The sequence below is a fragment of the Phyllobates terribilis genome, unplaced genomic scaffold (genome assembly GCF_046119375.1).
Source record: "Phyllobates terribilis strain yellow unplaced genomic scaffold, ASM4611937v1 Scaffold_11__3_contigs__length_659146591, whole genome shotgun sequence".
Classification (NCBI taxonomy): domain Eukaryota; kingdom Metazoa; phylum Chordata; class Amphibia; order Anura; family Dendrobatidae; genus Phyllobates; species Phyllobates terribilis.
The window spans coordinates 398,697,214-398,724,330 of NW_027362771.1; the positions used below are offsets into that span (position 1 = coordinate 398,697,214).

The 27,117-nt window shown below is 49.1% G+C and overlaps 1 long non-coding RNA gene across 1 annotated transcript in view; it reads left to right on the plus strand.

Annotated features, from left to right (window-relative positions):
* The window catches only part of LOC141165204 (uncharacterized), a 54,339-nt gene extending 27,611 nt beyond the window's left edge, over positions 1-26,728 (plus strand). Inside the window, exon 3 of the long non-coding RNA XR_012251092.1 lies at positions 26,605-26,728. This is a non-coding gene — a long non-coding RNA (uncharacterized lncRNA). The remainder of the gene's footprint in view (positions 1-26,604) is intronic.
* Positions 26,729-27,117: the final 389 nt, after the last annotated feature.

Genomic DNA, 27,117 nt, shown 5'->3' on the forward strand with positions numbered 1-27,117 from the left:
ATCCCGCAGCCCACATAGGAGTCACCTAAACTGCAGGCACCATAGAGTCGGCTAACCCGACCGCAACACGACAGGACAACGCATTGGAGGCAAAGTGACGTTGACACTACCCGGAAACAGCTGGCGTGCTGGAACCAGGCTGGGCAGGAGGGAGTACCCGTGCCAAAGACACTGTCGAGAACCAGCTGACGGTACTGGAACCCGGATGGGTAGTAGAAGGTACAAGAGCAAATGGAACTACCGAGGACCAGCTGACGGTACTGGAACCCGGATGGGTAGCAGAAGGTACAAGAGCCAATGGAACTACCGAGGACCAGCTGATGGTACTGGAACTCGGTTACTAAGCAGGAGGTACCTGTGCCAGAAAGCACTACCAAGGACCAGCAGACATTGGTGGAACTTGAATACCGAGAAGGAGGCACCTGATCCAAAGGCACTGCCGAGAACCAGCTGACGGTACTGGAACCCGGATGGGTAGCAGAAGGTACCCAAGTAAAAAAAAGTTTCAAGGCCGCGAGCCGGCCGCAGTTACCGAAACCCACAGTCCTACAGGGGGTGCTTGTCTTATTGGCACTATAGAACCAGCTTTCATTGCCAGATCCCGCAGCCCACATAGGAGTCACCTAAACTGCAGGCACCATAGAGTCGGCTAACCCGACCGCAACACGACAGGACAATGCATTGGAGGCAAAGTGATGTTGACACTACCCGGAAACAGCTGGCGTGCTGGAACCAGGCTGGGCAGGAGGGAGTACCCGTGCCAAAGACACTGCTGGGAAACAGCTGGCGGTGCTGGAACCCAGGGTAAATACTAAAAACAGAGTGGAGCCAGAGGCGTAATTGGAGCAACTTTAAAATCTCTAGTAGTGTGAATGTGGACAGAGCAGGAGAATTTGCCGGACACACAGCTGGGGAACAGCTGACGTTACTGAACTCCAATAACACTGGAGCAAGCGTTGACTGTGCAGACGGCACTTCTGAGCAGCAACTAGCGGTATTGGAGCCCAGGGTTTATACTAAAAACAGAGGAGCCAGAGGTGTAATTGGAGCAAGTTTTAAATCAGTAGTACAGTGGATGTGGACAAAGCAGGAGAATTTGCCGGACACACAGCTGGGGAACAGCTGACGTTACTGAACCCCAATAACACTGGAGCAAGCGTTGACTGTGCAGACGGCATTTCTGAGCAGCAACTAGCGGTATTGGAGCCCAGGGTAAATACTAAAAACAGAGGAGCCAGAGGTGTAATTGGAGCAAGTTTTAAATCAGTAGTACAGTGGATGTGGACAAAGCAGGAGAATTTGCCGGACACACAGCAGGGGAACAGCTGACGTTACTGAACCCCAATAACACTGGAGCAAGCATTGACTGTGCAGACGGCACTTCTGAGCACCAACTAGCGGTATTGGAGCCCAGGGTAAATACTAAAAACAGAGGAGCCAGAGGTGTAATTGGAGCAAGTTTTAAATCAGTAGTACAGTGGATGTGGACAAAGCAGGAGAATTTGCCGGACACACAGCAGGGGAACAGCTGACTTTACTGAACCTCAATAACACGGCAGCAAGTGTTGACTGTGCAGACGGCACTTCCGAGCGCCAACTGGCGGTGTTGGAGCTCAGGGATAATACTGAAAACAGAGGAGCCAGAGGTGTAATTGGAGCAACTTTAAAATCTGTAGTAGTGAGAATGTGGACAGAGCAGGAGAAATTGCCGTCCGCACAGCAGGGGAGCAGCTGACGTTACTGAACCCCAATAACACGGCAGCAAGTGTTGACTGTGCAGACGGCACTTCCGAGCGCCAACTGGCGGTGTTGGAGCTCAGGGATAATACTGAAAACAGAGGAGCCAGAGGTGTAATTGGAGCAACTTTAAAATCTGTAGTAGTGAGAATGTGGACAGAGCAGGAGAAATTGCCGTCCGCACAGCAGGGGAACAGCTGAGGTTACTGAACCCCAATTACACGGCAGCAAGTGTTGACTGTGCAGACAGCACTTCCGAGTGCCAACTGGCGGTGTTGGAGCTCAGGGATAATACTGAAAGCAGAGGAGCCAGAGGTGTAATTGGAGCAACTTTAAAATCTGTAGTAGTGAGAATGTGGACAGAGCAGGAGAAATTGCTGTCCGCACAGCAGGGGAACAGCTGACGTTACTGAACCCCAATAACACGGCAGCAAGTGTTGACTGTGCAGACGGCACTTCCGAGCGCCAACTGGCGGTGTTGGAGCTCAGGGATAATACTGAAAACAGAGGAGCCAGAGGTGTAATTGGAGCAACTTTAAAATCTGTAGTAGTGAGAATGTGGACAGAGCAGGAGAAATTGCCATCCGCACAGCAGGGGAACAGCTGAGGTTACTGAACCCCAATAACACGGCAGCAAGTGTTGACTGTGCAGACGGCACTTCCGAGCGCCAACTGGCGGTGTTGGAGCTCAGGGATTACAGTTCAGGTGGTAGAAACATGAACACAACAGGAGACCTGGATACTGTTGCCAACCAATTATTTATTTTGGAAGAGGACTGGCAAATTCATGAGAGATCCAGGCCTTGTTCATTTTGAGAAAAGTAAGCCGGTCAACGTTATCGGAGGATAGTCGCATGCGACGGTCTGTTAGTACACCACCTGCGGCACTAAAGACGTGTTCCGATAATACACTAGCAGCAGGGCAAGCTAGCACCTCGAGTGCATACTGACTAAGCTCTGGCCATGTATCCAGCTTACAGACCCAAAACTTGAATGGAGAAGAGCCGTCTGGGAGTACACTAAGAGGGCAAGACATGTAGTCTGTCACCATCTGGCGGAAACGTTGCCTCCTGCTGACTGGAGCCGTCTGTGATGGTGTAGACATTTGTGGCGGCGGGGACACAAAACTTTGCCACATTTCGGCCATACTGGTCTTGCTTTGTGCTGAGGCGCAGCTTCTGCTCCCTCTTTGTGCAGAGCTTCCTCCACTGCCTCGACGCACTGAGCTGCTTTGTAAAGCACTAGCAGCACAGCTCTCGGTTGGAATGGAGAACATGATGGAATGCACCAGTGCGTCTTGGTACTCCCGCATTTTACGCTCCCGGTTCAACGGTGTTATGAGGCTTTGTAAGTTGTCCCGGTAGCGAGGATCTAGGAGGGTGGACACCCAATAATCAGCCATGTAGAGAATGTGGGCGATGCGGCGGTCATTTCTCAGGCACTGCAGCATGAAATCAACCATGTGCTGCAGACTGCCAACTGGCCAAGAAACGCTGTCCCCTGCTTGAGGCGTGATCTCTGCCTGCTCTGCATCACCCCACCCTCGCTCTAGATACTGACTACTAGAGCATTGTGTACCTCCCTCCTCTGGACAGATGTCTTCCTCATCCATTGACTCCTCCTCATCCTCCTCACAAAGTGTCCCCTGCCTAGGCCTTTGTGAGGAACCACGTTGCGCAGACTGTAGAGAAGCAGATGGCATTTGTGACTCCTCATCCTCCACCTCTTCCAAAACCTCGTCCCTTAGTGCTTGCAATGTTTTTTCAAGCAGGCAGATAAGGGGGATAGTGATGCTGACTAGTGCATCATCTGCACTCGCCATCCGCGTGGAATAATCGAATGCACGCAAAACGTGGCAAATGTCCTTCATAGAGGCCCACTCAGTGGTGGTGAAGTGTGAACGGCGCGCACTGCGACTTGTTTGCGCCTGCTGCAGCTGGTACTCCATTACTGCTGCCTGCTGCTCACACAATCTCTCCAACATATGTAACGTTGAATTCCACCTGGTGGGTAGGTCACATATGATGCGATGTTCTGGAAGACGTAATCGGCGCTGCAGAGCTGCAATGCGTGATCTTGCGTTGCTGGAACGCCGCAAGTGAGCGCACTCTATGCGGACCTTGTGAAGCCGTGCATCAAGATCCGGATAGTCCCTCAAAAAACTCTGCACGACCAAGTTGAGCACATGTGCCAGACATGGGATGTGAGTGAGGTTGCCTAGGCCCAGAGCTGCCACCAGATTTCGGCCATTGTCACACACTACCATGCCTGGCTGGAGATTCGCTGGCACAAACCACACATCGCTCTGCTGCTTGATGGCATTCCAGAGCTCCTGCGCTGTGTGGCTTCGATTCCCCAAAGAAATTAATTTTAATACGGCCTGTTGACGTTTGGCCACGGCTGTGCTCATATCGGTCATCATAACAGGTAACCAACCGTTCACGGGTCGATGTGGAGGTAGACCGTGACGGCTCCTGCAGCGCTGATTCAGAGGAACTGGAGTATGAGGAGGAGTCAATGTGTACAGACTGGATTCCTGCAATCCTTGGAGTTGGCAGAACACGTACAGCACCACTCTCAAGATCTGTACCCGGCTCCACAACATTTACCCAATGGGCAGTGAGGGAAAGGTATGGTCCCTGTCCATGCTTACTGGTCCACGCATCGGTGGTTAGGTGGACCTTGCTACTGACGGCCTTTTGTAGCGCTTGTTTACTTTTTCCCTCCACATGATGTTGCAGGGCACGGACGGCTTGCCTGCTGAAATAAAAGCGGCTGGGCACGTTGTATTGTGGGACTGAAAATGCCTTAAAGTTACGGAAGGTGTCAGTCTCCACCAGCCTGAATAATAGCATTTCAAGGGCCAGTAGTTTAGCAATGCCAGCATTCAGAGCCTGTGCTCGGGGGTGGTTTGCCGAGTATGGGCGCCTTTTCTCCCATGCCTGTGCTAACGATGGCTGTAGACTGGCCTGGGAGTGTGAGGATGACTGGGAAAGTGGTGCTGTGGGTGGAATTACACTGTGTCTCTGTACAACAGTGCCAGAGATTCTTCCATGGCGATCCTGTGAGGAAACCGAACCAGCTGTGTGTGAGCTGGAGGAAGAGGCTACAACACGAGCTGAAGAGGTGGTAGGTGGCGCTGTAGGTTGGCCTAGGTCTTCAGTGTGTTTTTGTAACTCCACCACGTGCTTGGTCCACACATGTTTCCACATATTTGTGGTATTGAGGTTGCTGACACTTTTCCCTCTTTTCACCTTCTGATTACACAGCTTGCATTTAACAAAGCAAATGTCATCTGCAACTGTGTCAAGAAAGGACCAGGCACTGCAAGTCTTGGGAGTGCCCGCTTTGGATTTTGGAAGAGCCATGCTCCTAATGGGTGCCGAAGTGGAGGCTACAGGCAACCAAGTCTGCCCCCTCCCTCTCCCTCCTTTTTGGGCTGTTCGGGGAATCTCTTCCTCAGAGCTGCTCCCACCACCTTCCTGTCCCTCACGCCATGATGGGTCAAGGACCTCATCATCTACACCACCCTCTTCAAACAACTGCTTCTCCTGGGTAGTCTCGACAGCACAGTATGCACCAGAAAGTGGCACCTGAGTCTCATCATCAGATGCGTACTGAGGTGTGCTGCTGACCATAGGCACTGGCCCACCCGCCTCTTCAGATTCAGAGAGACAAAACGGTTGCGCATCACTGCATACTACCTCTTCTTCAAATTCTCGAATTCTGCTTGGCTGGCCCCCTCTTTCCAAGCCAAGAGATTCAGAGAACAGAAGTAGAGATGGCTCATGTCCAGGGCTCTCTGACTGCCTGGGCAATTTGGCAGGTGGTGAAGAGACAGATGGGTGCTCTTCAGTGCACAGGACCTGAGAGGATCTGGAACTAATTGAAGTCGATGCATTAGCTGCCATCCATCCGACAACGGCTTAAATTTGGTCCTCCCGCAGCAGTGGGGTACGGCTAGCTCCTACAAAGCTACGCATAAAGGACTGTTCCCTGGTAAAACTGGGGGATGCTGAGTCACTGGTGCCCACAGCAGGCACAGAATCCCCACGTCCTCTCCCTGCAGGCACAGAATCCTCACGTCCTCTCCCTGCAGAAACTCCACGCCCACGCCCACGACCACATGCCTTACTCCCTGCCTTCTTCATCTTGGTAGACTGATAAAGATAGGCAGAAAAGTACTAAGGGCTTAGTGTGCTTATTCCTGAACAGCTGCTAACAGGTATAAGAAACACTAATTTTATAAAGTGTGGACTAGACTTTAATATGAGCAAATGTGGCCTACACAACTGTAAAGTGGAGTGTTTGGTGAACTTTATTTAGGTTTTTTTTGTCACAAAAAGACACTGGATGTGCCTAAAGATGTAATACCGATAGTATCACAAACTTTTTGTAGCTATTACAATGTAGGAAGGTAACCTACAATGCAATAGATGAGGCTACAAAAAATAGGCTAATACTAATCTGGCTGGGGCTGCAGGGCCCAATGCTGCAGAAAGGCTCCTCTAACTACTCCTATATAGTGTGTTTGGAACCAATTTAGCTGAATACGGATGGAACCACCACACTAATAGGAGAAATCAGGAAAAATTATGAATTGGCAAAAAATGTATGAGGCAGTGACACACACTGAATGCACTACAACCAGACGTGGCTGAAGCACACACTACAGGGTGAGCTGCACTCACACACACAGACGTTGCAGACAGCCGTGAACAGTGCAGATGCAGAGCACTGTGCACTAGCGCTGCAAGACAAAAAAATTTCTCTATCTACTCCTATATAGTGTGTTTGGAACCAATTTAGCTGAATACGGATGGAACCACCACACTAATAGGAGATATCAGGAAAAATTATGAATTGGCAAAAAAGGACAATGTATGAGGCAGTGACACACACTGAGTGCACTACAACCAGACGGGGTTGAAGCACACACTACAGGGTGAGCTGCACTCACACACACAGACGTTGCAGACAGCCGTGAACAGTACAGATGCAGAGCACTGTGCACTAGCGCTGCAAGACAAAAAAAAATTCTCTATCTACTCCTATATAGTGTGTTTGGAACCAATTTAGCTGAATACGGATGGAACCACCACACTAATAGGAGATATCAGGAAAAATTATGAATTGGCAAAAAAGGACAATGTATGAGGCAGTGACGCACACTGAGTGCACTACAACCAGACGTGGCTGAAGCACACACTACAGGGTGAGCTGCACTCACACACACAGACCTTGCAGACAGCGGTGAACAGCACAGAGAACTGTGCACTAGCGCTGCAAGGCACAGTGATTTATAAAGTAGCTTGGGTAAAGCAGAATAGACCAAATAGGTAGCTAAAACTGTCCCCCAGAACAACAGCATCCTATCCCTAACTGAATTCACAGCAGAGTGAGCTCAAAATGGCGGCGGCGGCTTTTATAGTGCATCATGACATCATTTCAGTAGCCAATCACAGCAATGCCATTAGTTAAGATGCCTACATGCCTAACAGGATGTGCCCACACTTCTTAGGATCCTCATTGGCTGAATAAAATGAAACTGGCTCATTGCATTATGGGAACTTCCGATTCCGGTATACGATATTGCAAAAGTATCGGAATTAAGTATCGGAATTCCGATACCGCGAATATCGGCCGATACCCGATATTTCAGTATCGGAATGCTCAACACTACTGCTGGACATCTTCCGATTTCAAAGGGAAGTAAGCCTGATGTGTCTTTCATTTGCTGCACTGTTTCTTTGGCCAACTACGTCATCTACAGTCCTCAACATTGCCCCTTTTTTGGTGTCCTCAGTACTAAGACATACAGGCAGATACATAGCCACCTTGCAAACTAAGAAAGGGATCCAGCTTCAATATAAAATCAGTATTCCTTTATTATATCAAACTGAGTCTAAAAGCATGTATGGTGCTCAAAACACCTCCAGTTGATCTTTATGGCACTTTTTCTTCCGAACACTCCATGTATTTAGTCATTACTAATGCCTTCTTTTAATGGATACAATAAAGGAATACTGGTTTTATATTGAAGAAGCTGGATCCCTTTCTTCGTTTGCAAGTGTTGCATCACGTCTGGCAGAGGCGGTTTTCCATGCTTCATCCCATGCATTAACCGGAATTATTATCATTTTATTGTACAGCAGGATAACTACCCCAAAAATAAAGTACAATCAATGTCATTAAGAAGTATCTTTAACATAAAAAGAACATGGAGTCCTACAAGTTTTAATATGGCCTCTACAGAGCCCTGCTATCAATATTGTTGAGTTTGTGTGGGATTTCATGAAGAGATACACGGATTTGTGCAAGCATACATCCGCAGAAGATCTGTGGTTAGTTCTCCAAGATGTTTGTAACAATTTCAAAAACTGTGTGCAAGTGTACCTAGAAAAATGTATGCTTTTATGCTGTTTTGAAGGCAAAAGGTGGTCACACCAAAATATTGATTTGATTTTTTTGAGTATTATAATGTCAGTTAACAGGTTAAAAGAGTTACATGTTACCTACATGTGATAAAACCTATAAAGTCTTAGTCAATACTCCCAGACGGAGTTGTACGATGGACAAATCTGTATAAAGGCTGGTGAAACCAGTACAGTTTCATTATCCGCTCTTAGTTGGAGTTGTGCGATGGGCAAATTTGTATAAAGACTGGTGAAACGAGTGCAGTCTAAGTCTATTCTAATAGTTGGAGATCGTTACATCTATTAAAATCTGTTGAAACCTCTAGTTTCAGTCTATACTTTGGGTTGGAGTTGTAAAATGGTAAACTCAGTGCAGTCTCAGTCTTTACTCCTAGTTGGAGTTGTAAGTTGTAAAATTTGTATGAAGTGTAGCAAAACCAGTGCAGTTGCAATCAATACTCCTCTTTGGAGTTGTACAATGGTCAAATCTATATCAAATCTGGTGAAATCAATCAAAGGGAATCTATCACCCTTTTGAGCTTTTCGAGTTAATAATATGGGCATACAGGTTGTATACAGATTAAATTAGTCATACCTGTATGCCTTTTTGATGATGCCTTGTTTAACAAAAAATAATTTTTATAGCTTCAATCTTCCAGGCTATGGGGCGTAGGCTGCGCGGAAGATAAGACTGCCTCCGGTCTTCATTGTACAAGATTTCTCTTCCCATTTTCTCCAGAAATCTCCTCTGCTCCCTTCTGCGGGCACAGTCTTTAATTTTGACATGCACAGGCGCCGGAGAGTCACTGTAACTTCTGGTCCCAGTGATCTCCGGCACTCAGTGAAGGTGAATTTCCAAAAGTGCAGAGGAGTGACGGCAGGCAGAATGCACAATTGTAGGATTTCTGGCCGCACACAAAATGGCAAAGGGATGTCTGAAGAGAAGGGGAGGAGAAATCTTGTATAATGAAGACCGGTGGCAGTCTTATCTCCCGGGCAGCCTACGCCCCATAGCCTGGAAGATCCAAGATATAAAAGATGATTTTTACTAAACAAGGCATCATCAATAAGGCATACAGGTATTACTAATTTCAGTTGTATACAACTTGTATGTCCATATTATTAACTTGAAAAGTTCAAAAGGGTGTCAGATTCCCTTTAAAGGGATATTCCCTTTAAGGTCCTGCGATGCTCTGCACATGAGGAAAGAGACAAAGCAAATCAGAAAAAATATACTACATTTCTAATTGGAGATATTTGCTATTATTACTATTATTACACCTACTACATATTGGGATAGGATCTTGGAGATGGGAATACCCCTTTAAGTCTAAGTCAATTTTTCAAATTGGAGTTGTAAGATGATAAAACCAGCAAACTCTCAGCCTGTATTCTAAAGCCTCATTCAGACATCCTTGTACTGCGGTCTGTATACGAACAATGATGCACAGACTGGCCATGGGTCTCCTGAGCCGAACTTGACAGTCTCATATAATATATGAGTCTGTCATCCGGGCAAATGTGGATGACGAAGGAGGCATCATCCACGTCAATCAAGGCAGGAGGACAACGAGCAGCAGCCAGGAGGAGGGATCGAGACAGCAGAAAGGACGCCTATCGGACTGGACCGACAGGATTAACATACAGCGCCGGAGAACTTCAAAAAGTTTTTAGGAGTTTTACAAGGGGAGTCAGGGGCTATATCACCATTTATGGAATGCAGCACTGAATGAAGTAATAATTTTAGTTGATATATGACAAAACTGGGGACAGGTTACATTTAAGTTGGAGGTGTAATGTGGAGTAACCAGTATTGTCTCAGACTATACTCCTAGTTAGCACTTGTATATAAAGTCTAGTGAAATCAGTACACTCAATCAACACTTTTAGTTGGAGTTTAAAGTGGTCAAATCTACATATAGTCAGATGAATCCAGTGATCCTCAGTCAATACTCTTTTCTGAAGTTGTAAAATGGTTCAAATCAGTTTAAAATCTGGTTAAACCAGTACAGTTTCTGTGTATACTCCTAGTTGGAGTTGTAAGATGGACAAATCTGTATAAAATGTGGTGTAACCAGTATAGTCTCTATCTATATTCCTAGTTGGGGTTGTACGATGATACCATCAGTAAGTCTCTAACTATTCTTGCAGTTGAAGCTGTAACATGGCAAAATCTGTATAAAGTCTGGTGAAGCCAGCACAATCTCTATCTACACTCCTAGGGGTAGTTGTAAGAAGGACAAATTCTGTATAATGTTTGAAACAAAATATTCGATGGAATGGTAAGATGTGCATATCTCAAGGCTCATTTACATTGCAAGATTATTGTGACCCAACGTTGTAAGTAGTGCTCGTTTAGTGATAGACTTGAAGTTTAAACAGGCTGCTAATGATGAAAAAACGAAACGCTCAATTGTCAGGTGAAATTATTTTTTGGTCTCCACAAGAGATCATCATTCTCTGCAGCTGATCACCCTGTGTAAGCGAGATCTGTACTGCCAAGAACAATGGCTGCCTATATACACTGAACAATCTATTACAGATTGTCCGGTGCATATCTGAATCATGGTCTGCTTGTGTAGACAGGCTATTAAACCACCGTCGATCAGCAAACAAGCATCGGCGGTCATTCATTGCCGCCAGTTGTCAGGTGTAGACGCACCTTAAAAAAATAAAATTTAAACCAGACCTGGCTTTATCTTTTAAGGCACCTCCGGAGTTTTCCATTACAGTGAAATTACTTTCCCTTTTTCGGTGCATGAAGAAAAGTTTTCATTTTTCCATATTTCTGATGATGTCTTGTGAAGCATGTGAATATGACTCGCCCCCTGGGCCGTGGGGCACCCGGAACCGGGCTTTAGTGCGATGATAGGGGTAGTAGTGGCAACCCGATCCCGTGGCTCAGGGTGGTCAGACCAAATGCTGTGGCAGTCTATTTGTAGAGTTATGAATGTCCGACTACGCCACCCGTGGATTGCGGTCAGGGATGACCGCCGCTGCTGGGCAGACCGCTGGGGCTGATGTTGGTGTGCAGCACAGGGGAGGATAACTCCCCACGGGAATAGTGTAGCCTCAGGGCAGCGTATGGGAATGCTGGGGGTGATAGTGCAGGCGGCAGTAATAAGAGTGCAGAGTCCTCTTCAAACAGTCCAGGGTCTTTATTGTTGGTATTACTAATGACCCAACAGGAGTACTGGGTAGGAATGGGCCTGGGTGTCTGAGAGCATTCGGGCGAGCCCCACTTGTCAGGGTGAGTGTGAAGGCCTACCGTTCTCTCTCTGCCCTTGCTGACTATCCCCCTTTTCGTGGTGTGATAGCCCACGTTCCTGAGCTGGCCGTGTACTTCGCCTGTATGGCTTGCGACTCGGGCCTTAGGTACCTTTTGCCTCTCCGTGCTGTACTGGTCCCTCTGTGTGGCGGAGCCTCCAGGCTTCTTAGGCCAAGGGACCTGAAATCCCTTGCGGGTTGGTTCTCTGCTGCCGGGCTTGCAACCCTGACAGCCTCGGACCCCAATGTCCGGTAGTGATTCTCTCAGCCAGGAACGGCTCTCGTCGCCTCTGTCCCTGGCTCGCAGCTTCTCCTCTGCCTCACGGACTCCTTGGCTACAGCTGAACTGTCCCTCCTTCTCTGGGACTAGTCTCAGTCCTGAGCTAGGTCATCCAGTTCTCTCTAACCCTGCCCTCAGTTCCAGCTTTTATAGGGGCAGCCAGCTCCCCCTACTGGCCTGGGACAGGAGGTGCTGTATGCTAATTGTCCCTGACCAGGGAACCTCCCTCCTGCTCTCAGACACAGCCTTTAATATTTGTGGCATCCAGGCCTGGGGTGACACATTCCCCCCTAGTAAAATTTAGTACTCCGGGACTAAACAGGAAACACAAATACAGGGTATAAACAATAACATAACATATATACAAGTACATTTTGTCCTTAAGGTCACGGCGCTTCCGTGACCGGGTGTCCATATCACCCAACAAGGTGAAGTTTTCCACAGTGTGGGGACCTGTCCCTATAAACCCCAAGTTCCTGGCCTTGGGCGTGGCGGCAAGGCTGAGCTACCTACTTTGGACCACAAGAGGGCCACGCCAGACAGGTTTTTCTTCCGTGGTCATCTTCGAAAGAGGGCACCAAGTGCAACTATCTACATGGTAGTTCCGGTTATTCACCGTCCATAACCTGTCAGTCCATTGTATCTAGGGAAACTGGAAAAACATTATTAATAACCAGGGTACAAACATAAAACATTAAATATATACACTGTGCATTAGATCTTCCAGCGAGCTGGTATTTGACCCCTAGTGCTCCGGGTTGACCTACGTAACCCACTGTCTGGTGGTGGTCTAACCTGGCTTTCCCCACTAGTATTTAGGGTACAGCTACTAGCTGGGTTTACAGGCAGGGCAGGCAGCTGTCTGTGGGTCCTTTGGTTTACCGCAGGCATGGCAGGCTCACTGTCAGCAGAGGGTTGACTCTCCTGGGCTGCTGGCATGGGTTCTTCTGCCTCCGGAGCTGCTTGTTCTTCTTGTTCTTCCTGCTCTCCTGTAGGCTCCTGCTGGGTTGGTTGAAGGAAGTGTAGGACGGGTACCACTATGGCATCGTTTATCCGAGTCCAGGACCGGGGGAACTCTCCGAGAACGGTGCTGACCATTTCCTCCTTGTTCACTGCGGGCTCAAGGTCATCTTGATCTTCACTTGGATTCTGCAGTTGCTCGGGGCACCGTTTTAGGTGGTCTCTGGAGACAGTGCTAGTGGTTTCTCCTCCGTCCTTGGTAATTACCGTCGTGGTTGGACGGCAGTACCGTGTACGGGTCTCTCTCCCACTGGTCATCTAGCTTGTGAAGCCTTCTCTTCCGCTTCAGGACCTGCTCTCCAGGCTCCAAGGGACCAGCAGGGGTGTGTTGGTTGAAGAGCCTCTATTGCTTTTCTCTCGCTTGAGCCAGACTCCTCTCCACACTCTCCTGTACCTTCTTGACTGTAGCCGCCGTTCTGTATCCCAGTCCGCGTCTGGGGAGGTGTCCTCGGGTGTCAGGACTCCCATCTCCAGGTCTATTGGCAGCTTACCTGGTCTTGCTCGCATCAGGTAAGCCGGGGTGCAAATTGTAGCATTCACCGGGATATGGTTGTACAAGTCAATCAGGTCTGGCAGCTTCTCCGGCCACAGGCTGCGTTCTTCCAGGGGCAACGTCTTGAGGAGATCAATGACGATATTGTTCATTTTCTCACACAGCCCGTTGGTTTGCGGGTGGTAAGGTGTTGTCCGAATCTTCTTACAGCCGTAGAGGTTGCAGAACTCCTGGAAGACTTCCGCCTCAAACGCTGGACCTTGATCTGTCAAGACCTGTTCCGGATACCCGTGTGGACGGCAGAAGTGTTGTTGGAAGGCTCTGGCCGCTGTTTGGGCTGTCAAGTCTTTAACAGGAACCACCACCAGGAACCGGGAATAGTGGTCCACTATTGTCAGGGCATAGACGTAGCCCGACCGGCTTGGAGCCAGTTTCACGTGGTCCAGAGCTACCAGCTCAAGAGGCTGCCTGGTGACGATGGGCCTCAAGGGTGTCTTCTGGCTGGTATGGTCCTTCCTTCTGAGGTGACATGGGCCGCTGTCCCTGCTCCACTTCTCTATGGCCCCTCTCATACCGATCCAGTAGAACCGCTCTCTCAGTAGGAACTGCAGTTTCTTCCACCAGAAGTGTCCCGCTCTGTCATGGTAGGCCTCCAGGACCATCACTGCATCCCGTCTCGGGACCACTACCTGCCAGGTCAGCTCGTGCGTCCGGTGGTTGACAAGCCTTCTGCACAGCTTACCTTCGTAGAGGAATAGCCTGCTTTTCTCCTTCCATAACTGCTTGGCTTCCTCTGGAGCGTCCGGGCCAGGGCTAGCGTCTGCCTGGGTTAACAGGTCTTTCACCAGGCGAACTGCAGGGTCACTATCTTGCGTTTCAGCCCAGCCGTGGTGGGGTAAGGGGTTGAACATGATGGTGGTTAGGTCTTTGTCTCTTACCCGGTGAGAATACTGAGTGGCCCCATACCGGTGGAACGCAGGGAGCTCTACTATCTTCAACTCTTCCGAGTTTTCTTCTCCTTCGGGTAGGTGGGGCATTCTTGATAGAGCGTCTGCGTTGGCGTTGGTTCTGCCTGCCTGGTATTTGATTGTGAAGTCATAATTTGATAGCCGGGCCATCCACCGCTGTTCTAGGGCACCAAGTCTTGCATTGTCCAGGTGTGTCAACGGGTTGTTGTCCGTGTACACGGTGAACTTTGCGGAGGCAAGGTAATGTTTAAACCGTTCTGTGATGGCCCACACCACTGCCAAGAATTCTAGCTTGAAGGAGCTATAATTCTCCGAGTTCCTTTCAGTGGGCCTCAGCTTCCGGCTGGCGTACGCGATCACCCTTTCTCTGCCCTGTTGGTTTTGGGACAGTACGGCTCCTAGCCCCACATTACTGGCATCTGTGTGGAGGATAAAAGGCTGGCCATAATCGGGGTAGGCCAGGATCTCATCCCCCGTGAGCGCCATCTTCAACTGGCGGAAGGACTCCTCTTCCGGCTTGTCCCACTTGAAGGGTGGCTTGTGACTTCTGGATTTAGACTGACCTCTCAGGAGGTCCTGCATTGGAGCTGCCATCTTAGTGAACCCGGGGATGAACCTTCGGTAGTAGCCTACCAACCCGAGGAATTGCCTCACTTCTTTGATGTTAGAGGGGCTTGGCCAGCTCTTGATGGCTGTAACCTTGTCGGGGTCGGGGGCTACTCCCTCAGCACTCACCACGTGCCCTAGGTACCTTCGGTTTTAACAGGTGACACTTTGAGGGCTTCACTTTCAGGCCATAGCCTGCCAGGGCTTCGAACACCTCGGCCAGGTGCTTTAGATGGTCCTCGTAAGTCTTCGAATAGACAATCACATCGTCCAGGTAAAGTAGGACCGTCTCGAAGTTTCGGTGCCCTAGACAGCATTCCATCAGCCTCTGGAAGGTCCCAGGTGCATTTCAGAGCCCGAATGGCATACAGTTGAATTCACTCAATCCCATCGGGGTGGTGAAGGCGGTCTTCTCCTTGTCAGCCTCTGCCACAGGAACCTGCCAGTACCCGCTAGTAAGGTCCAAAGTAGAGAAGAAATTAGCTGATTTTAGTGCGGCTAAAGACTCCTCTATCCTAGGTAACAGGTATGCGTCTTTATGGGTGATACAATTGATTTGTCTATAGTCCACGCACATTCTCATGGTACTGTCTTTCTTTTTTACCAGAACCAAGGGGGCTGCCCAGGGGCTACAGCTGTCTCTAATGACCCCGGCAATTCTCTCAGCATGCCCTTTGCGTTCTGATAATGTGCAGGGGGTACAGGTCTGTGTCTCTCTTTTATTGGTGGGTGGCTCCCCGTTGGGATGTGGTGTTCTACCCCTTTCACCCAGCCGAAGTCTAGTGGGTGCTTACTAAAGATTCTCTCGTACTCCTGAACCACCTGGTAGACTCCTTGTTTTTTGTGCGAGGGAGTGGAGTCAGCACCCACGTGGAGTTTCTGGCACCAGTCCTCCTTGTGTTTCTGGGAGCCATTATCCTCCACCGGTGGAGATGGAGGCAAGAGTTCCACGACCCTGAGAGCATTGTGTTCGACAGCAAACAATTTGGCTAGTGTAGCGTACCGGGGCAAGTGTACTTCCCTTTCCCCAATGTTTAAGATTCGGACGGGCACCCTTCCATGGCGGACATCAACCACCCCCTGGGCTGTCAAAATGGTGGGCCTGCTGTCTGAGTACACGGGTTCTACCATGGCTTGGTAGTCTCTTCCTCTTAACCCGATTGCAGTCCGACACCAGATCATCATTTCACTTTTGGGAGGCATGGCAATGGGGAACGGGTCGCTCATCCTCACGCTACCGATCTCACCACCAGACAGTTCTACCTGTTGCCGTCTCATCAGGGCTCTTATCTCTTTCTGGAGGACCCTCTGTTGTCTGGAGCTCGCATTCATCGCCACCTGCTGCAAAATTACAATCACTTCTGTAAGACAATTTTCAATCACATTAGTACCCAAGGTTATTTTAGGGTGACTTTCACGACGGTCAATGTCCACAATGATCACTCACTGTGCCGGCAGTTCAACCTTACCAATCTTGATAGTCATCTCTCTGAACCCCACCTGCGGCACAGGGTTGGCCATTGCTGGCGATGATGCTCAAGTCATCGTCTGGATAGCAGGTTATGTCAGCGTCACTCCAGTACCGCTTGAAAAGTACGTAGGGGATGGTAGTCACTTGAGACCCGGTGTCCAGCAGTGCACTCATGGGGATACCGTCCAGCACTACGGGTAAGACCGGGCGTCCCCCCACGTACTTATCGCGCCAATTAGACGGGCCTGATGACCTTATACCTGGGGGTTGGCCCTCTGCCCCAGGTCGGACCCATTTAAAGTACAGTACCTGGCTACGTGTCCCGGCTGGCTGCAATGGCAGCAAATCGGCTGTCCATCCTCGGTGTAACGGTCGGCGGGCCTCCCTTTGAACGACGGGATCCTCCTCTGTCGACGCCATGGGACATCCTCCGGACTGGAAGCCAGCTTGATTGGTCTTGACGGTTCCATCTGCAACGACTGTACGGTCTTGGTCAGTGCAGCCACACTCTTTGTTAGTTCTTGGACCTGATGGTGCAGGTTTGCAGGCTGGGATGGATTTAGGGCCTGTGCATCAGGCCCCACAAGGTCTGCGGGGTAGGGCGCCGCCCCCTGGTGGTAAGTGATGGCAGGGCGCCGGGAAGCTACAGTGCCACCTGGTGCGGGTTCTCAGAGTACCCGGATGGCCCTATCTTTGAACTGCTTAAAAGTCAAATCGGGGTTCTGTAGGGCCATGAGGCGCAGCTGGGTCCTGTGGGCGCTGGACAGCAGACCTTCTCTGAACTGGTCAGTCAACAGTTTATCGGTGTCCTGCACGCTGCCAGGGTCAGCTTGCTTGATTGCTCCCAGAGCTTCTTGCAGGTTCAAGGCATAGTCTCTGATACTATCTTGGGCTCGCTGCTTAAAGCCATAGAACCGCATTTTGATTTCTGCTGAAGTACGTGTGTCAAAGGTACCCCGCAGCCGGGTCAGAATGTCCTTTACAGTCCTTCTCTCCTCATCTGACCATGATTTCACTCCCCACTGGGCTGCACCGGTTAGTTGCCCCGTCAGAATACTCACTTTCTGTTCCTCTGTCAGGGGATAAACTTTAAATAAACTGTTCAGTCTTTCCTTAAAGTCAGTTAATGTATGGGATTCCCCTGAGTATTGGGGCAGCCAGGCCGCTCCGGGGATGTAGGGCATGGAGAACGGCATCACCGCTGCTGCAGCCACGCTGGTGGTAGAGGGTCCCTCCGTGTCCATCATCTTCCTCCCCCCTAGTTAACCGTGGCCTACCTTCCGACGATCCTCTTCTGTAGGCCGCGGCTCCTCTGGTGCTGCTCCGGGCGAGGACCTTGCGTCGCGTCCTGGTGACGTCAGCGTCGCTCTCTCTCCTTCCAGGACCTTGCGCAGCGTCGGTGCGTAGGGCGGGGCTTCAGGTCTCGCGCGGTTTGGACGTCCACGCCCCTCTTCTTCCCGTGCGGCATCCCGAAGATGGCGCCCGATGGCGGGAAAACGGCTGAAGATGGCGGGAAACTTCACTCAGGTAAGTATAAAGTCTTTTTCAGGCACGCAATACCCGTTTGTGGCGGGTTGGTCACGATCCTGCCGACTACGCCAAAGCTGACTCGCCCCCTGGGCCGTGGGGCACCCGGAACCGGGCTTTAGTGCGATGATAGGGGTAGTAGTGGCAACCCGATCCCATGGCTCAGGGTGGTCAGACCAAATGCTGTGGCAGTCTATTTGTAGAGTTATGAATGTCCGACTATGCCACCCTTGGATTGCGGTCAGGGATGACCGCCGCTGCTGGGCAGACCGCTGGGGCTGATGTTGGTGTGCAGCACAGGGGTAGGATAACTCTCCACGGGAAGAGTGTAGCCTCAGGGCAGCGTATGTGAATGCTGGGGGTGATAGTGCAGGCCGCAGTAATAAGAGTGCAGAGTCCTCTTCAAACAGTCTAGGGTCTTTATTTTTGGAATTACTAATGACCCAACAGGAGTACTGGGTAGGAATGGGCCTGGGTGTCTGAGAGCATTCGGGCGAGCCCCACTGGTCAGGGTGAGTGTGAAGGCCTACCGTTCTCTCTCTGCCCTTGCTGACTATCCCCCTTTTCGTGGTGTGATAGCCCACGTCCCTGAGCTGGCCGTGTACTTCGCCTGTATGGCTTGCGACTCGGGCCTTAGGTACCTTTTGCCTCTCCGTGCTGTACTGGTCCCTCTGTGTGGCAGAGCCTCCAGGCTTCTTAGGCCAAGGGACCTGAAATCCCTTGCGGGTTGGTTCTCTGCTGCCGGGCTTGCAACCCTGACAGCCTCGGACCCCAATGTCCGGTAGTGATTCCCTCAGCCAGGACCGGCTCTCGTCGCCTCTGTCCCTGGCTCGCAGCTTCTCCTCTGCCTCACGGACTCCTTGGCTACAGCTGAACTGTCCCTCCTTCTCTGGGACTAGTCTCAGTCCTGAGCTAGGTTGTCCAGTTCTCTCTAACCCTGCCCTCAGTTCCAGCTTTTATAGGGGCAGCCAGCTCCCCCTACTGGCCTGGGACAGAAGGTGCTGTATGCTAATTGTCCCTGACCAGGGAACCTCCCTCCTGCTCTCAGGCACAGCCTTTAATATTTGTGGCATCCAGGCCTGGGGTGACACAAATATATCTATAATATAACACTACAAGCATCCCTCTGTCTGAAGCCCTTATAGACTGCGCAAGCACGACGCACAATGCGCAGTCTGGCTCCAGACAGAAGAACGCATGGAGCCGTTACAGGTAAGAGGAGTGTATGGCGCCGAAGATTGCGGTATGCGTAGACACTGAACGCATACCGCGGTCTCCGGCGCCATACTTACATACTTACCTGACCGGGAGGAGTGTTACCGCGGCGCCTCTCTTCTCGCCGGAGACCGGGGCAGGAGTGAAGGTGTCGGAATCGGCGCATGCGCATAGCGCTATCCGGCTCCATTTTACTGAAGACACATTTGCAGTGTGTCTTCAGCAAAATGGCGCCGGACAGCGCAGTATGGGCACGCGCGTACTCCAACCCTGCACTCTTCTCCCCGCCTCCGGCAGAACAGCACACAGCAGCGCTGGAGCACAGGGAGGAAAGGTGAGTATAAGTGTTTTTTTTTGTATGTGTGCAGCATGAAAGGGATGAGGGGTGCAATACATACCAGGATTTGGAGGTGAGGGGGCTACACATACCAGGATTGGGGGATGAGGGGGCCACAAATACCAGGATTGGGGGGGTGAGGGGTGCCATGCATACCATGATTGGGAGTGAGGGGTGCCATGCATACCAGGATTGGGGGTGAGGGGACCATGCATACCAGAATAGGGATGAGGGGTACCATGCATACCAGAATAGGTATGAGGGGTACCATGCATACCAGGATAAGGGATGGGGTGCCATGCATACCAGGATTGGTAGATGAGGGGTGCCATGCATACCAGGATTGGGGATGAGGGGTACCATGCATTCCAGGATTGGGGATGAGGGGTGCCATGCATACTAGGATTGGGGATGAGGGGTGCCATGCATACCAGGATTGGGGATGAGGGGGCCATGCATACCAGGATTGGGGGTGAGGGGTGCCATGCATACCAGGATTGGGTATGAGGGAGCCATACATACCAGGATGAGGGATGAGGGGCGCCATGCATGCCAGTATTTGGATGAGGGGTGCCTTGCATACCAGGTTTGGGGGTGAGGGGTGCCATGCATACCAGGATTGGGAGTGAGGGGTGCCATGCATACCAGAATTGGGGGTGAGGGGTGCCATGCATACCAGGATTGGGGGTGAAGGGTGCCATGTATACCAGGATAGGGATGAGGGGTGCCATGCATACCAGGATAGGGATGAGGGGTGCCATGCATACCAGGATAGGGATAAAGTGTGCCAAGCATACCAGGATAGGATGGGGGGGCAGGATGGGGGCAGCACAAATAGCAGGATGGGGGTAGCACAAATACCAGGATGGGGGCAGCACATACCATCATGGGAGATCATATACCAATAAAAATGCTCGCCACCCGGGCTTAGAATGGGTTCAATAGCTAGTATATACAGTACAGACCAAAAGTTTGGACACACCTTCTCATTTAAAGATTTTTCTGTATTTTCATGACTATGAAAATTGTACATTCACACTGAAGGCATCAAAACTATGAATTAACACATGTGGAATTATATACTTAGCAATAAAGTGTGAAACAACTGAAAATATGTCTTATATTCTAAGTTCTTCAAAGTAGCCACCTTTTGCTTTGATGACTGCTTTGCACACTCTTGGCATTCTCTTGATGAGCTTCAAGAGGTAGTGAGTCACACGCATCTTAGCGCCAATCCCTACAGCGTAGCGCCTTTATCGAAGACAGGGTTACTGCTTTCCCTCCGGTCGCGCGTCTCCCTGCGGTTCTTGGAGATTGTGTGAACCGCTGAAGCCCGCTCGTGTGCATTAACACGGAGTGGTTCTTCAGTTAAGTAGGTGCTATCCCGGTCACTCTTCTCCTGTGCAGTTAACGGAGATAGAGCGAACCGCTATACCCGTTCCTGTGTGCTGAAACACGGAAGGGTTTAACATTTAAGTTGGTTACTTTACTTTCCACCCGGAAAGTGTTCGGCAGCAGTCCTCCAGGCGGCATCGCGGACCCCGGGGTCGGTTGCGTTCCATTTTAATAAAGTTGTCTGCAACCGCCCTCCTAACAGTATTTGAGCGCCAGGGTCTTGACGAACATGACCGACACTCAGCAGCTGCAGCGCTATATACAGCAACTGGAGACCAGACTTAGGTATCTGAAACAAGTTGCTCCGGTTGCTGATATCACTGTAGTAGCTTCCCAGGCGGCTACACTAGCAGCCAATATTATTAACTCGGCTGTGGTGAATACTGCAACCACTGCAAGTGCCCCATTACCCCGGTTTGCTCTCCCGGAGAAATTTTCTGGGGATAGTAAACTCTGCAGGGGTTTTATTAATGTATGCTCCATTCATTTGGAGATGATGGAGGCACGGTTCACTTCCGAAAGAGCCAAAGTGGGATATATCATCTCATTGCTTTCTCACAGGGCTCTGGAGTGGGCTACTCCTCTATGGGAGCGGAACGACCCGGTTGTAGTAAATGCAGGTCTTTTCCTTAAGACCCTAAAAAGTGTTTTCCTGGGTCCTCAGGTCACGCATGATATGGCTCTCAAGCTCCTTGTGTTGACCCAGGGTTCGGCCACCACCAGCCACTATGCCGTCCAGTTCAGAACCCTAGCGGCTGAACTGGATTGGTCTGAGCGGTCGCTTATCCCGGTGTTCTGAAGTGTCTGGCTGGGCATATTAAAGATGCTTTATCTACCAGAGAGATTCCAGCCTCTCTGGAGGAGTTAATATCTCTCGCTGACCGTATAGACTTGCGTCATGCAGAACACAAGTTAGAGCTAGAGGTTGGCAGACCTCAGTATCTGTTGGCACCAGGCGTCTTTAGGTCCAAACCCAAGACTCTCGACCCGGAGCCTGAGGCTATGGATATATCACGGACTGAGTCTGGTCCCTCTCGTTCCCGACCTGTACATCTCTTGGAGCACCCCGTAAATAAGGGTTCCAAGCAGTCGGTAAAACGAGTGGGTCTTACCACCGTTGGAGGAGGTGTATTAAATTCCGGGACTTCGTCCTCCAAGTTATCATATAAAGTGACGTTGTCCTTTGGTAGATCTGTTGTGGCTGCCAAGGCGTGGGTGGACTCTGGTGCTGAAGGCAATTTTTTGTCATCTACGTTTGCCCAGAGGCATGCCATCCCTATTAAGCTACTCTCTAGTCCAATGTACATTAGTGTTGCCAATGGTTCACTCCTGGATGTGCAAATCACCCATCAGTTGATCCCTCTCACCATGTCATTCCCTCAGGGCCACCGGGAGGTTATCTCATTTCTTATTATTCCCGGTGGATTACACTGTGTTCCAAATTATTATGCAAATAATATTTTCTCAGATTTTCCCAAATTACCTATATGAATTGCAGTCATTGTAATTTTCCAGTCAAATAACTATTAGAGTACAATTGAAAGGTTTTTGTACAAACTGCCTATGATAACAGTATATTTTTAAAAAAATAAAATACTCAAACTGCACTCAAAATGCATGTTCCAAATTATTATGCACAGCAGAGTTTTCAACCTTTTCATTTTAATAAAGAACAAAAAAATGTTCATTTTTGAAATTATAAGCATTAGCAGGTTATTACAAACTGAAATCAAACAGTTTTCACCTCAAAACTTTATTCTAGGTGATGTTACATTTGCACATAGGACCCCTTGTCCGAAAGGAGCTTCTGAACTCTCTCGTCCATTGAATTTGTCAGGTTTTGGATGGTTTCTGCTTCAGTTGTTTTGCATGAGAACAGAATACCCTCCCAGAGCTGTTGCTTAGATGTGAACTGCCTCCCGCCATCATAGACACTCCTTTTGATGATGCTCCAGAGGTTCTCAATGGGGTTGAGGTCAGGGGAGCATGGGGGCCATACCATAAGTTTATCCCCTTTTATGCCCACTCCATCCATCTGGACCATCGAACGGTTTTGTTCACCGATGAGTGCCGTGCAACGCTCGATGGTCCAGATGGATGGAGTGGAGGATGGCTGGTTGATGGACACCCCATGCAAACACGGCTACGGCGCCAACAAGGAGGAGGTGGAGTAATGTTTTGGGCAGGAATCATGGGGAGAGAGATTGTTGGCCCCTTTAGGATCCCTGAAGGGGTAAAGATGAACTCCATAATGTATGTTGAGTTTCTCAAACAGCACTTCCTGCCATGGTTCAAGAAGAAGAACCGTGCATTCCGCAGCAAGATCATTTTCATGCATGATAATGCCCCGTCTCATGCTGCACATAACACATCTGCATCTCTGGCTGCTATGGGCATAAAAGGGGACAAACTTATGGTGTGGTCCCCATGCTCCCCTGACCTCAACCCCATTGAGAACCTCTGGAGCATCATCAAAAGGAGTGTCTTTGATGGCGGGAGGCAGTTCACATCTAAGCAACAGCTCTGGGAGGGTATTCTGTCCTCATGCAAAAATTGAAGCAGAAAACAACCAAAACCTGACAAATTCAATGGATGAGAGAGTTCAGAAGCTCCTTTCGGACAAGGGGTCCTATGTGCAAATGTAACATCACCTAGAATAAAGTTTTGAGTTGAAAACTGTTTGATTTCAGTTTGTAATAACCTGCTAATGCTTATAATTTCAAAAATGACCACTTTTTTGCTCTTTATTAAAATGAAAAGGTTGAAAACTCTGCTGTGCATAATAATTTGGAACATGCATTTTGAGTGCAGTTTGAGTGTTTTATTTTTTTTAAAATATACTGTTATCATAGGCAGTTTGTACAAAAACCTTTCAATTGTACTCTAATAGTTATTTGACTGGAAAATTACAATGACTGCAATTCATATAGGTAATTTGGGAAAATCTGAGAAAATATTATTTGCATAATAATTTGGAACACAGTGTAGACGAGGTGTTACTGGGTCTCCCCTGGTTGCGTTGTCATACTCCACACATTGACTGGAAGACGGGGAGAATTTCTTCCTGGAGTGAGAATTGTACATCTCAGTGTTTGGTCAAAGTCACCCAGAGGGTAGTCTCTGATCCTCCTATCATTGCGACATCCGGTACAGATTCCTTGTCTGTTTCCAGGACCCGGGCCTTGTCAGAGTATGTCACAAAGAACTCTCAGGAGGAGAGGGTGGCTGCAGTGTCCTCCAACCCGGTTCCGTCGGGGAGGACGTTTGTTTCCCCTAATCTACGGAGTATGGTGCTCTCCTGGGCTCATGCCCCTAAGACCGGCGTTCACCTGGGGGTCAAACGTACCACTAAGTCCCTTCAACGGTCCTATTGGTGGTCCCGGTGGCGTCAGGACGTCAAGGACTTTGTTCTTGTGTGTCCCGCCTGTGCGAGAGATAAATCTTTTCGCCAGAGACCGGCGGTTTCTTTCCCTCTGTCACCCGTGAAGGATCCCACACATAGGGAACCAGTTGTCACTCCTTGCTATCCTGCTTCCCGCCCTAAAAGAGGGTACCCTGTACACCGGAGGGGTCACAGTTTCGTGAATCCTCTCGGTGACCCGATGGACCACATCCTTGCCCCCCGGCTCATGGAGGAAAATGAGCGTCAAGTGGAGGGGGATGTTAGAGGGGGGGATAATGTTAGGCGTCGGTTTGGTGCTGGATTTGAAATGGGTCCAGGACCTTCTGTGGTCTCCCTTTTCGGTCCAGCCGGGGCTGATGCTGCTCAGCATCGCCATCAGCCTCAACGCCTAGCTGGACCGCGAGCACTGTTTATCTCCCAGGTAGTTGTGCCTAGCAATGTTAAGCCTGGGTTGCAGAGGGAGACAGGGCTTGTGGAATCTAAGTCCAGGATTTGCCGCACTGAGCATGTCCGTGATCTGGCGGATCATGATTGGTGGGTTGGCACCCACCTGACCCGGTGACCTGGCACCGCCTGATTGGTCCACGGGTAATGTCACCAATGGTGCGTCGGTGGTCAGGGCTTAATCTTTAAAAGGCCCGCCCACAAACATGGCGACGCGCTCAGATCATTTGAGCTTATGATGCTGTTGTGTGGACGTCTGTGCTCCACATGTAGATTCCGCTAGGCAGGTTAGCTCCATAGAGGCAGGCTAGTGAAAGTAGGCAGGTAGCTTCGCCTTGCAGACTGGCTCTGTCAGTGGGGGGTCGCCTTACACCCCGAGCAGCCTGCAGGACCACGTGGAGAAACACTCCTCTGTCCGGTAGCACGCCGGCAGAGGGCACTTACCCGTCGTTGTGAGTCACACGCATCTTAGCGCCAATCCCTACAGCGTAGCACCTGTATCGAAGACAGGGCTACTGCTTTCCCTCCGGTCACACGTCTCCCTGCGGTTCTTGGAGATTGTGTGAACCGCTGAAGCCCGCTCCGTGTGCATTAACACGGAGTGGTTCTTCAGTTAAGTAGGTGCTATCCCGGTCACTCTTCTCCCGTGCAGTTAACGGAGATAGAGCGAACCGCTATACCCGTTCCTGTGTGCTGAAACACGGAAGGGTTTAACATTTAAGTTGGTTACTTTACTTTCCACCCGGAAAGTGTTCGGCAGCAGTCCTCCAGGCTGCATCGCGGACCCCGGGGTCGGTTGCGTTCCATTTTAATAAAGTTGTCTGCAACCGCCCTCCTAACAGTTAGTTGGTATGTTTCGGTCTCACCTTTATTTCTTCAGATATGACTGAAATTTTTATAATGATCATAATGATATGAATTTTGGAGTATATTTATATGGTTGGCACCTCCAGCAACTACTCTATAATACACAAGGAATAATTCAGTGTTGTCTTTTCTAATTGCTCTAGGCTTCCTGTCCAGCTCTGGGACTTCCACTCTCACTGGTGCTGTCATGAGGTCCAGAAAATCAAATTACGTATAAGTGATCATCCATTTCTGCATAAAAAGATGCATAATTTACGCTACATGGGAGAATGTCCTAACAGACCCTGCAGATCCAGTTCCCAGCTTATATAGCAGGGAAGAAGACAAAAGAAGTTTATTATGACTTCTGTCTTTTATTTCAACAGCTTAATAGTTCTCAGTGAGTGCTGTCTAGTGTACAGACGTTTCTGTAGGACCTGCGATGATCGCTGGGTGTTTGCCAGCATAGCTGACCTGCTTCTTTCTAGTAGCCCTAGACCAGCTCTGCCAGTGATTTGTGTTACTGAAGTGGGCTGTTTTTGACTATAACTAGGGATGTCCCAGTTACAGTGGAAAAAGTTATCAGTAATAGAAGAAAAATTCCTTTGATGATCTCTCGAGATACAAATTATTTAAAAATATACATGTACAGTATGTAAAAAAATCTGAAAAAAAAAATAGAAAATCCCCATCACAAAAAGTGCAAAATAATCTGATTTATAACATACATCTAAGACAAAAGCAAAAAAAAACTACACATATTATGTATACACATAACCAGAATTCATTCAAGAAGCTATTTGGTGTAAAACCTACTGTTTAAAAAAAATAAATAAATAAAACATAAGCCAAAAAATTGATTGTTTTCTATATTTGTAAAAAAATATATATAAAATACACAGCAATTTAAATGAACCCTCCTGAATTAGTGCTTAAAAATAATACCATTTGTTTCACATAAAAAAACTTGTTTAGCCACATCAGTGTGCAATAATAAAAAAAACGTTATGGCTGCTGAAAAAAAGGAGGCAAAAATGACGACATTTGGTTGGTTATTAAGGCTCTTTCAGGCCTGTTTATTAAGGGGTTACTTGATGTGGTCTGCTATAGTATTAATAGCCCCCCCCCCTTATGCTGCATTGTTTATAATTAGTATTATAATTGTGCTTTAATACACAGGACTGAGACCACCTGATTCACTTGTTATCACTTATAATTCCTAGAGGAGCGTAGTAAAGTCACCTGACCTCGATCAGAATTCAATTTATATTTTGGCAGTGAAGTGATGGATGAAGTGAGAGTTTGAAGTGTGGAGGGAAAGTACATATTTACGCTGCGTGCACAATTATTAGGTGAGTATTTTGACCATAATCATTTTTATTCTGATTTTCCAACTCCAAGCTGTATAACCTTGAATGCTTATTGGATGAAGTAGATCAGGTGATTTGTATCTGTGTAATGAGAGAAGTTACCAGGAACCCATTATCCTCATAGAATCATAGAATCATAGAATGGTAGAGTTGGAAGGGACCTCCTGGGTCATCTGGTCCAACCCCCTGCTCAAAGCAGGATTCACTAGATCATCCTCCAGTGCTATCATATTCCAGAACTTCAACCTCCCTGGAGAGCCCAAAAGTAAAAGGTGTTCAGTGCTCAGAGACATGACCAAGACATGGAAGGCGGAAGCCTGAC